Here is a 13441-nt window from a genome sequence, read left to right on the forward strand (position 1 = left end):
GTCTTTTCACATTGCGTACATCTAAGCAAAGACATGACTCAACCTTCATCCGTACAACAACGTGTTTTTTATACATTTTTATTTAAGTGATGTTCATCATGTTAGGATGAATGTAAGCAGACTCGTAATGAAAGTTGTCATGTTTTTTTTTTTTTTGATAAACATTTGTCATACTGTATATTGAAAATATAACTATTAACCTTATATCTATCTATTATATAAAACTGCTTGTTAGGTTTAGGTCTGATTTTCACTGTCATTCATCACAAGCAAAAATCTTCATTGGAATCAATGATTTGAGAGCACGTGTGACAGTTAGTATGAGTCATATACATGTGTCGCATCACTAATGCTCTCTGGTTTCCTTTTTAATCATGTTCTTAAGTGTCAAAGATGTTTAGAAATGACTCCTTTCCATTGTTTGTCTTATCATATGAACACATGAACAGTCATGTCAGGCAAAAGATCCAAGAAGAACCACAGACTTGGTTCATCTCGACGAGGTCCTAAAGTTCTTAACAGCAATATCGAGAAAGATGATGAAGGGTTTCAGCAAATTGCAGAGTCTGAGCGAAATGAATTTCACACCTCCACTGAGTACCATTCAACCCAGTTTGATCATCCACCAAGCTCAAGCACTGATCAGCAAACATCTGCATTAGAATGTCCTCCACATGCAAGGGGTCACAAGGATTCACTCATGGAGAATGAACTGCCAGAACGGAAAAGAAAAATGGGATCAACTCGCAAGAGTACCGGTAGGATTAAAGTTGAAAGAAAACTTGATGAAATCAGGGGAACTGGAGAGTTTGATGAAGAATATGTAACTCAACCAAACACATCAACCACTGAGGAACAACATGCTTCTCTAACAGAAGAAGAACAATCAAGGTCAATGAGTTTTCCTTCTGATTTATCCCTTCAGACAAAAAGTTCTGAATTGAGAAAGGAGCCTGGAACACCTCTTATGCTTGCGGTTTTAGAAAATGAAGAAAAAGATACAATCCACTATCAAGAAATAACCTCTCATTCACATGAGTTTGTAAGGGATATTCCTATAGACGAGGAAATGGTGCCATCTGTCCATTCTATTGCTGTCACTGTAGCTGAAAGTGATTTGCTGCAGAAGGATTCAGTCATGTTTGATGAACCTAGTTGCCAAGACATCCCAATAGCCAGTACCTCTGGACAAAAAAGAAGGATGGGCTTAACCCGCAGGCCTCTCGGAGGGAAAAACAGGGAAAATGTAGGTGTGCAAGAACAATCAAGAAACATGACAGAGAATGAAAGTAAAGCAGAAGTTCTAGGCGAAGCAAAGTTCGCCATGTCAGAAGAGATGGAGCAAACATGGGATGATGTGGTAAGAGATGTTTCATCGTCCCACACAGAATCAGCGTTGGTTGTAAATCAGTCACTTTTGGCTGAGAGAGCTGAGCTGAAAGATCCTGATGTTTCAGCAGGAACTGAAACTATGAACAAATCAGTTACTTTTCCCCTCGTTGATTCAGAAAAGCCCCTACCCGAAACATCTAGTCACCTTGGGGCTCCATCACTCCACGAGGGATTTGATTTTAATTTTGGTTCACACACTGAGGATTTTGTAAACAAAGTTTGGAAAGAGGCAGAAAGTGATTTAAGTAATAACAGCCAATGTGTGCTTAATACAAGTAAAGATACAAACACATCTTACAACTTTACAGATGTAAACACAGAAGCCAAGGAGAAGGTTCTAAAACAGAAAGAGGAACATTCTACAAATGATCAAATTAGTAATTTATTACCAAAACAAGATGCGCAATTAGAGGAACTTGAGTTAAACTATCAAGAATATTCTTTAAGCCAGCATGACATAGCTACTCTTGATAATAACTGTGATGGTTTTATGGCTCAACTTAAAGTAGGAGGAAGTAGAAGTTTTAATGTGTCTGTGACTAATATTAGCCATGCAGAACCAACAGCAACCAACTTACCACATGAGATGAGTGATGCTTTTGATGAAAAGCAAGAGATTCAAGTGAAAATTAAACAACAAAGTAATGTTTATGATTTTGCTTCAGTAACATGTGATACTCTGACTGATTTAGAATGTATTATGGAAGAAAATGAAGACCCCCAAATTTTAGCTGCGAGAGAAAATGAAAATACGAGCAATCGAAGAGGATCTGAAACAGACAATGCATTGAAAATTATAGACCAGCATGATGTGAGAGATCACAATGTAATACAGATAATAATGGATGTAAGAGATAATGAAAAAGATGCAGAAACAAGCACTGAGGCTGTTTGGATTTCACATCAGAAACCATGTGAAGTTCCAGCTAAAAAAGAGGAGCTAAATAGAGAACAAGAGCAATATTCATCGAATATATCTCGAACACAGATTCCACTACAAGATGCTGCTGGCAAGATGCTAGAAACTGATGAGGTTAGAAAAGGCAAAAAAGATACTGAGAATGCTGCAAGTAATGATGTGACCACAAAGTCAGAGGAAATGTTTAGTTTTAAACTCTCAGCAACAGATACAGGATCTCACGCACACCAACAGCTTTTCATGCAATATCCTGATAAAGAAGGCTATGACTCACATGAAAATGTGAATGAGAAAAGTGAAGAGGAAGGAATACTTGTCAGTGTAGAATCTGAAAATGCATCTTTTGATAAAGGCGATGGGCAAAGTGAAGGAACTAAGGTGGATGCAGAACCCGTTGTGATATCAAATGTGGAAACTGTGTATAATGATAGTGAATCAGCAAACCCAGAGCAAAACAGAGAATTGGCACTGAATGTATCTACAAATGCTGAGAAAGAAGATTCAGGAGAAAGAGACACAATTCTCAGGCAAAGTGACATCAACTTCATTCCTGAAGAGGCACACTCAAAATCAAGTCCAGTTATATATAAAAGGAAAATGGGCTCAACTTGTAGACCTCTCAGAGGGAATAAAGGACAAAGACAAGAACATGATGAGAAAGAAATCTTAATTTTGAAGGATGAACCCAGTCCAGATGAATCCAGATATACTGCAGTGAGTGTCTGTGACATTTCAGAATCGCAAACCCTCCCAAAAATAAATGCAGGGACCCAGGAAAATACTGGAGATGCTGAAATAGTGCCAGCAGAGGGAGACAAAGAACGACACTTAGAAAACAAAACATTTGACACAACAGCATTTGGAGGAGAAGCAACAGAAGAGAACATCTGTGAAGCTAGTGTTTTAGACAAAAAAGTTGAGTTTATTGGAGATACAGGTACAGTGGAGAGTAATATAACTACGGAGTCAGATTTGATTCAAAATGACACTTCTTCTGATGAAATAATGGAAGCAATAAAAGTATCTGACAATGCTGAGTGTGAAGTTCAGGAAGAAACTGACACTGTTCCCAAGCAAAGTGACACCACCATCATTCCTCACGGTACTCAGAAAGAGGAGGCACACTCAGAATTCACAGTTATTCACAAGAGAAAAATGGGCTCAACTCGTAGACCTCTCAGAGGGAAAAATGGTCAAAGAAAAGAAAAAGAACATCATGATGAAAATGAGACACTTGGCAGTAAAGATATGATCAATGTAGAAAAAGAAACAGTTAATTTGGAGGATGAACCCCGTCTAGATGAATCTATATTACAAAGTGTAAAACTAGGAGCAAAAGAACAGGAGACGGACATATGCAAGAAAAATGATGTTGGTCCTGTTGAGGGATCTAAATCCACCGACATGCAGTCATCATGTAGTTCAGATTTAACATCTGAGGAGTCCATTACAATAAGTATCTGTCACATCACAGAATCACAAACCCTCATGAAACTGAATGAAGAGTCCCAGGAAAATGCTGGAGATGCTGAAAAAGTGGCAGCAGAGGAAGACAAAGACTCACAATTAGAAACTGAATCACAGAACAAAATATCTGACACAACAACTTATGAAGCTGAAGGAACAGAGGAGATAATCAATGATGTTAGTGTGACATTAGTCAGAGAAGTTGAAGTTACTGGAGATACAGGTACAGTGGAGAGTAATATGACTACGGAGTTAGATTTGATTCAAAATGACACTTCCTCTGATGCAATACTGGAAGCAATAAAAGTATCTGACCATGCTGAGTGTGAAATTCAGGAAGAAACTGTTCCCAAGCAAAGTGACACCACCATCATTCCTCACGGTACTCAGAAAGAGGAGGCACACTCAGAATTCACAGTTATTCACAAGAGAAAAATGGGCTCAACTCGTAGACCTCTCAGAGGGAAAAATGGTCAAAGAAAGGAAAAAGAACATCATGATGAAAATGAGACACTTGACAGTGAAAATATGATCAATGTAGAGAAAGAAACAATTAATTTGGAGGATGAACCCCGTCTAGATGAATCTACATTACAAAGTGTAAAACTAGGAGCAAAAGAACAGGAGATGGACATATGCAAGAAAAATGATGTTGGTCCTGTTGAAAGATCTGAATCTGCTCTCCTGCAGTCATCATGTCGTTCAGATTTCCTGTCTGAGGAATCCACTGCAGTAAGTATCTGTCATGTCACAGAATCGCAAAGCCTCATGAAACTGAATGAAGAGTCCCAGGAAAATGCTGGAGATGCTGAAAAAGTGGCAGCAGAGGAAAACAAAGACTTACAATTAGAAACTGAATCACAGAATAAAATATCTGACACAACAACTTATGAAGCTGAAGGAACAGAGGAGAAAATCAATGATGTTAGTGTGACATTAATCAGAGAAGTTGAAGTTACTGGAGATACAGGTACAGTGGAGAGTAATATGACTACGGAGTTAGATTTGATTCAAAATGACACTTCCTCTGATGCCAAACTGGAAGCAATAAAATTATCTGACGATACTGAGTGTGAAGTTCAGGAAGAAACTGACACAGTTCCCAAGCAAAGTGACACCACCATCATTCCTCGAGATACTCAGAAAGAGGAGGCACACTCAGAATTCACAGTTATTCACAAGAGAAAAATGGGCTCAACTCGTAGACCTCTCAGAGGGAAAAATGGTCAAAGAAAAGAAAAAGAACATCATGATGAAAAAGAGACACTTGACAGTGAAGATATGATCAATGTAGAGAAAGAAACAATTAATTTGGAGGATGAACCCCGTCTAGATGAATCTATATTACAAAGTGTAAAACTAGGAGCAAAAGAACAGGAGATGGACATATGCAAGAAAAATGATGTTGGTCCTGTTGAAGGATCTAAATCCACCGACATGCAGTCATCATGTAGTTCAGATTTAACATCTGAGGAGTCCATTGCAATAAGTATCTGTCACATCACAGAATCACAAACCCTCATGAAACTGAATGAAGAGTCCCAGGAAAATGCTGGAGATGCTGACAAAGTGGCAGCAGAGGGAGACAAAGACTCACAATTAGAAACTGAATCACAGAACAATACATCTGACACAACAACTTATGAAGCTGAAGGAACAGAGGAGATAATCAATGATGTTAGTGTGACATTAGTCAGAGAAGTTGAAGTTACTGGAGATACAGGTACAGTGGAGAGTAATATGACTACGGAGTCAGATTTGATTCAAAATGACACTTCCTCTGATGCAAAACTGGAAGCAATAAAAGTTTCTGACGATACTGAGTGTGAAGTTCAGGAAGAAACTGTTCCCAAGCAAAGTGACACCACCATCATTCCTCAAGATACTCAGAAAGAGGAGGCACACTCAGAATTCACAGTTATTCACAAGAGAAAAATGGGCTCAACTCGTAGACCTCTCAGAGGGAAAAATGGACAAAGAAAAGAAAAAGAACATCATGATGAAAATGAGACACTTGACAGTGAAGATATGATCAATGTAGAGAAAGAAACAATTAGTTTGGAGGATAAACCCCCTCTAGATGAATCTACATTACAAAGTGTAAAACTAGGAGCAAAAGAACGGGACATGGAATTATGTGAGGACAATGATGTTGGTCCTGTTGAAGGATCTGAATCTGCTCTCCTGCAGTCATCATGTCGTTCAGATTTAACATCTGAGGAGTCCACTGCAGTAAGTATCTGTCACATCACAGAATCACAAACCCTCATGAAACTGAATGAAGAGTCCCAGGAAAATGCTGGAGATGCTGACAAAGTGGCAGCAGAGGGAGACAAAGACTCACAATTAGAAACTGAATCACAGAACAATACATCTGACACAACAACTTATGAAGCTGAAGGAACAGAGGAGATAATCAATGATGTTAGTGTGACATTAGTCAGAGAAGTTGAAGTTACTGGAGATACAGGTACAGTGGAGAGTAATATGACTACGGAGTCAGATTTGATTCAAAATGACACTTCCTCTGATGCAAAACTGGAAGCAATAAAAGTTTCTGACGATACTGAGTGTGAAGTTCAGGAAGAAACTGTTCCCAAGCAAAGTGACACCACCATCATTCCTCAAGATACTCAGAAAGAGGAGGCACACTCAGAATTCACAGTTATTCACAAGAGAAAAATGGGCTCAACTCGTAGACCTCTCAGAGGGAAAAATGGACAAAGAAAAGAAAAAGAACATCATGATGAAAATGAGACACTTGACAGTGAAGATATGATAAATGTAGAGAAAGAAACAATTAATTTGGAGGATGAACCCCGTCTAGATGAATCTACATTACAAAGTGTAAAACTAGGAGCAAAAGAACAGGAGATGGACATATGCAAGAAAAATGATGTTGGTCCCGTTGAAGGATCTAAATCCACCGACATGCAGTCATCATGTAGTTCAGATTTAACATCTGAGGAGTCCATTGCAATAAGTATCTGTCACATCACAGAATCACAAACCCTCATGAAACTGAATGAAGAGTCCCAGGAAAATGCTGGAGATGCTGACAAAGGGGCAGCAGAGGAAGACAAAGACTCACAATTAGAAACTGAATCACAGAACAAAATATCTGACACAACAACTTATGAAGCTGAAGGAACAGAGGAGAAAATCAATGATGTTAGTGTGACATTAGTCAGAGAAGTTGAAGTTACTGGAGATACAGGTACAGTGGAGAGTAATATGACTACGGAGTCAGATTTGATTCAGAATGACACTTCCTCTGATGCAAAACTGGAAGCAATAAAAGTATCTGACAATGCTGAGTGTGAAGTTCAGGAAGAAACTGACAAAGTTCCCAAGCAAAGTGACACCACCATCATTCCTCAAGATACTCAGAAAGAGGAGGCACACTCAGAATTCAAAGTTATTCACAAGAGAAAAATGGGCTCAACTCGTAGACCTCTCAGAGGGAAAAATGGACAAAGAAAAGAAAAAGAACATCATGATGAAAATGAGACACTTGACAGTGAAGATATGATCAATGTAGAGAAAGAAACAATTAATTTGGAGGATGAACCCCGTCTAGATGAATCTACATTACAAAGTGTAAAACTAGGAGCAAAAGAACAGGAGACGGACATATGCAAGAAAAATGATGTTGGTCCTGTTGAAGGATCTAAATCTGCTCTCCTGCAGTCATCATGTCGTTCAGATTTAACATCTGAGGAATCCACTGCAGTAAGTATCTGTCATGTCACAGAATCGCAAACCCTCACGAAACTGAATGAAGAGTCCCAGAAAAATGCTGGAGATTCTGAAAAAGTGGCAGCAGAGGAAAACAAAGACCTACAATTAGAAACTGAATCACAGAATAAAATATCTGACACAACAACCTTTGAAGCTGAAGGAACAGAGGAGATAATCAATGATGTTAGTGTGACATTAGTCAGAGAAGTTGAAGTTACTGGAGATACAGGTACAGTGGAGAGTAATATGACTACGGAGTCAGATTTGATTCAAAATGACACTTCCTCTGATGCAATAATGGAAGCAATAAACGTATCTGACGATACTGAGTGTGAAGTTCAGGAAGAAACTGACACAGTTCCCAAGCAAAGTGACACCACCATCATTCCTCACGGTACTCAGAGAGAGGAGGCACACTCAGAATTCAAAGTTATTCACAAGAGAAAAATGGGCTCAACTCGTAGACCTCTCAGAGGGAAAAATGGTCAAAGAAAAGAAAAAGAACATCATGATGAAAATGAGACACTTGACAGTGAAGATATGATCAATGTAGAGAAAGAAACAATTAATTTGGAGGATGAACCCTGTCTAGATGAATCTACATTACAAAGTGTAAAACTAGGAGCAAAAGAACGGGACATGGAATTATGTGAGGACAATGATGTTGGTCCTGTTGAAGGATCTGAATCTGCTCTCCTGCAGTCATCATGTAGTTCAGATTTAACATCTGAGGAATCCACTGCAGTAAGTATCTGTCATGTCACAGAATCGCAAACCCTCATGAAACTGAATGAAGAGTCACAGGAAAATGCTGACAAAGGGGCAGCAGAAGAAGACAAAGACTTACAATTAGAAATTGAATCACTGAACAAAATATCTGACACAACAACTTATGAAGCTGAAGGAACAGAGGAGAAAATCGATGATGTTAGTGTGACATTAGTCAGAGAAGTTGAAGTTACTGGAGATACATGTACAGTGGAGAGTAATATGACTACGGAGTTAGATTTGATTCAAAATGACACTTCCTCTAATGCAAAACTGGAAGCAATAAAAGTATCTGACGATACTGAGTGTGAAGTTCAGGAAGAAACTGTTCCCAAGCAAAGTGACACCACCATCATTCCTCACGGTACTCAGAAAGAGGAGGCACACTCAGAATTCACAGTTATTCACAAGAGAAAAATGGGCTCAACTCGTAGACCTCTCAGAGGGAAAAATGGTCAAACAAAGGAAAAAGAACATCATGATGAAAATGAGACACTTGACAGTGAAAATATGATCAATGTAGAAAAAGAAACAATTAATTTGGAGGATGAACCCCGTCTAGATGAATCTATATTACAAAGTGTAAAACTAGGAGCAAAAGAACAGGAGATGGACATATGCAAGAAAAATGATGTTGGTCCTGTTGAAGGATCTAAATCCACCGACATGCAGTCATCATGTAGTTCAGATTTAACATCTGAGGAGTCCATTGCAATAAGTATCTGTCACATCACAGAATCACAAACCCTCATGAAACTGAATGAAGAGTCCCAGGAAAATGCTGGAGATGCTGACAAAGTGGCAGCAGAGGAAGACAAAGACTCACAATTAGAAACTGAATCACAGAACAAAATATCTGACACAACAACTTATGAAGCTGAAGGAACAGAGGAGATAATCAATGATGTTAGTGTGACATTAGTCAGAGAAGTTGAAGTTACTGGAGATACAGGTACAGTGGAGAGTAATATGACTACGGAGTTAGATTTGATTCAGATTGACACTTCCTCTGATGCAATACTGGAAGCAATAAAAGTATCTGACGTTGCTGAGTGTGAAGTTCAGGAAGAAACTGTTCCCAAGCAAAGTGACACCACCATCATTCCTCAAGATACTCAGAAAGAGGAGGCACACTCAGAATTCACAGTTATTCACAAGAGAAAAATGGGCTCAACTCGTAGACCTCTCAGAGGGAAAAATGGTCAAACAAAGGAAAAAGAACATCATGATGAAAATGAGACACTTGACAGTGAAGATATGATCAATGTAGAGAAAGAAACAGTTAATTTGGAGGATGAACCCCGTCTAGATGAATCTACATTACAAAGTGTAAAACTAGGAGCAAAAGAACAGGAGACGGACATATGCAAGAAAAATGATGTTGGTCCTGTTGAAGGATCTAAATCTGCTCTCCTGCAGTCATCATGTCGTTCAGATTTAACATCTGAGGAATCCACTGCAGTAAGTATCTGTCATGTCACAGAATCGCAAACCCTCATGAAACTGAATGAAGAGTCCCAGAAAAATGCTGGAGATTCTGAAAAAGTGGCAGCAGAGGAAAACAAAGACCTACAATTAGAAACTGAATCACAGAATAAAATATCTGACACAACAACTTTTGAAGCTGAAGGAACAGAGGAGAAAATCAATGATGTTAGTGTGACATTAGTCAGAGAAGTTGAAGTTACTGGAGATACAGGTACAGTGGAGAGTAATATGACTACGGAGTCAGATTTGATTCAAAATGACACTTCCTCTGATGCAATAATGGAAGCAATAAACGTATCTGACGATACTGAGTGTGAAGTTCAGGAAGAAACTGACACAGTTCCCAAGCAAAGTGACACCACCATCATTCCTCACGGTACTCAGAAAGAGGAGGCACACTCAGAATTCACAGTTATTCACAAGAGAAAAATGGGCTCAACTCGTAGACCTCTCAGAGGGAAAAATGGTCAAAGAAAAGAAAAAGAACATCATGATGAAAAAGAGACACTTGACAGTGAAGATATGATAAATGTAGAGAAAGAAACAATTAATTTGGAGGATGAACCCCGTCTAGATGAATCTACATTACAAAGTGTAAAACTAGGAGCAAAAGAACAGGAGATGGACATATGCAAGAAAAATGATGTTGGTCCCGTTGAAGGATCTAAATCCACCGACATGCAGTCATCATGTAGTTCAGATTTAACATCTGAGGAGTCCATTGCAATAAGTATCTGTCACATCACAGAATCACAAACCCTCATGAAACTGAATGAAGAGTCCCAGGAAAATGCTGGAGATGCTGACAAAGGGGCAGCAGAGGAAGACAAAGACTCACAATTAGAAACTGAATCACAGAACAAAATATCTGACACAACAACTTATGAAGCTGAAGGAACAGAGGAGAAAATCAATGATGTTAGTGTGACATTAGTCAGAGAAGTTGAAGTTACTGGAGATACAGGTACAGTGGAGAGTAATATGACTACGGAGTCAGATTTGATTCAGAATGACACTTCCTCTGATGCAAAACTGGAAGCAATAAAAGTATCTGATGATGCTGAGTGTGAAGTTCAGGAAGAAACTGTTCCCAAGCAAAGTGACACCACCATCATTCCTCAAGATACTCAGAAAGAGGAGGCACACTCAGAATTCACAGTTATTCACAAGAGAAAAATGGTCTCAACTCGTAGACCTCTCAGAGGGAAAAATGGTCAAAGAAAAGAAAAAGAACATCATGATGAAAAAGAGACACTTGACAGTGAAAATATGATCAATGTAGAGAAAGAAACAATTAGTTTGGAGGATGAACCCCGTCTAGATGAATCTACATTACAAAGTTTAAAACTAGGTGCAAAAGAACGGGACATGGAATTATGTGAGGACAATGATGTTGGTCCTGTTGAAAGATCTGAATCTGCTCTCCCGCAGTCATCATGTCGTTCAGATTTCCTGTCTGAGGAATCCACTGCAGTAAGTATCTGTCATGTCACAGAATCGCAAACCCTCATGAAACTGAATGAAGAGTCCCAGGAAAATGCTGGAGATGCTGAAAAAGTGCCAACAGAGGAAAACAAAGACTTACAATTAGAAATTGAATCACAGAACAAAATATCTGACACAACAACTTATGAAGCTGAAGGAACAGAGGAGAAAATCAATGATGTTAGTGTGACATTAGTCAGAGAAGTTGAAGTTACTGGAGATACAGGTACAGTGGAGAGTAATATGACTACGGAGTCAGATTTGATTCAAAATGACACTTCCTCTGATGCAAAACTGAAAGCAATAAAAGTATCTGACAATGCTGAGTGTGAAGTTCAGGAAGAAACTGACAAAGTTCCCAAGCAAAGTGACACCACCATCATTCCTCAAGATACTCAGAAAGAGGAGGCACACTCAGAATTCAAAGTTATTCACAAGAGAAAAATGGGCTCAACTCGTAGACCTCTCAGAGGGAAAAATGGACAAAGAAAAGAAAAAGAACATCATGATGAAAATGAGACACTTGACAGTGAAGATATGATCAATGTAGAGAAAGAAACAATTAATTTGGAGGATGAACCCCGTCTAGATGAATCTACATTACAAAGTGTAAAACTAGGAGCAAAAGAACAGGAGACGGACATATGCAAGAAAAATGATGTTGGTCCTGTTGAAGGATCTAAATCTGCTCTCCTGCAGTCATCATGTCGTTCAGATTTAACATCTGAGGAATCCACTGCAGTAAGTATCTGTCATGTCACAGAATCACAAACCCTCATGAAACTGAATGAAGAGTCCCAGAAAAATGCTGGAGATTCTGAAAAAGTGGCAGCAGAGGAAAACAAAGACCTACAATTAGAAACTGAATCACAGAATAAAATATCTGACACAACAACCTTTGAAGCTGAAGGAACAGAGGAGATAATCAATGATGTTAGTGTGACATTAGTCAGAGAAGTTGAAGTTACTGGAGATACAGGTACAGTGGAGAGTAATATGACTACGGAGTCAGATTTGATTCAAAATGACACTTCCTCTGATGCAATAATGGAAGCAATAAACGTATCTGACGATACTGAGTGTGAAGTTCAGGAAGAAACTGACACAGTTCCCAAGCAAAGTGACACCACCATCATTCCTCACGGTTCTCAGAGAGAGGAGGCACACTCAGAATTCAAAGTTATTCACAAGAGAAAAATGGGCTCAACTCGTAGACCTCTCAGAGGGAAAAATGGTCAAAGAAAAGAAAAAGAACATCATGATGAAAATGAGACACTTGACAGTGAAGATATGATCAATGTAGAGAAAGAAACAATTAATTTGGAGGATGAACCCTGTCTAGATGAATCTACATTACAAAGTGTAAAACTAGGAGCAAAAGAACGGGACATGGAATTATGTGAGGACAATGATGTTGGTCCTGTTGAAAGATCTGAATCTGCTCTCCTGCAGTCATCATGTAGTTCAGATTTAACATCTGAGGAATCCACTGCAGTAAGTATCTGTCATGTCACAGAATCGCAAACCCTCATGAAACTGAATGAAGAGTCACAGGAAAATGCTGACAAAGGGGCAGCAGAAGAAGACAAAGACTTACAATTAGAAATTGAATCACTGAACAAAATACCTGACACAACAACTTATGAAGCTGAAGGAACAGAGGAGAAAATCGATGATGTTAGTGTGACATTAGTCAGAGAAGTTGAAGTTACTGGAGATACATGTACAGTGGAGAGTAACATGACTACGGAGTTAGATTTGATTCAAAATGACACTTCCTCTAATGCAAAACTGGAAGCAATAAAAGTATCTGACGATACTGAGTGTGAAGTTCAGGAAGAAACTGTTCCCAAGCAAAGTGACACCACCATCATTCCTCACGGTACTCAGAAAGAGGAGGCACACTCAGAATTCACAGTTATTCACAAGAGAAAAATGGGCTCAACTCGTAGACCTCTCAGAGGGAAAAATGGTCAAACAAAGGAAAAAGAACATCATGATGAAAATGAGACACTTGACAGTGAAAATATGATCAATGTAGAAAAAGAAACAATTAATTTGGAGGATGAACCCCGTCTAGATGAATCTATATTACAAAGTGTAAAACTAGGAGCAAAAGAACAGGAGATGGACATATGCAAGAAAAATGATGTTGGTCCTGTTGAAGGATCTAAATCCACC

The sequence above is a fragment of the Carassius carassius genome, chromosome 10 (genome assembly GCF_963082965.1).
Source record: "Carassius carassius chromosome 10, fCarCar2.1, whole genome shotgun sequence".
In the NCBI taxonomy this organism is placed as follows: Eukaryota; Metazoa; Chordata; class Actinopteri; order Cypriniformes; family Cyprinidae; genus Carassius; species Carassius carassius.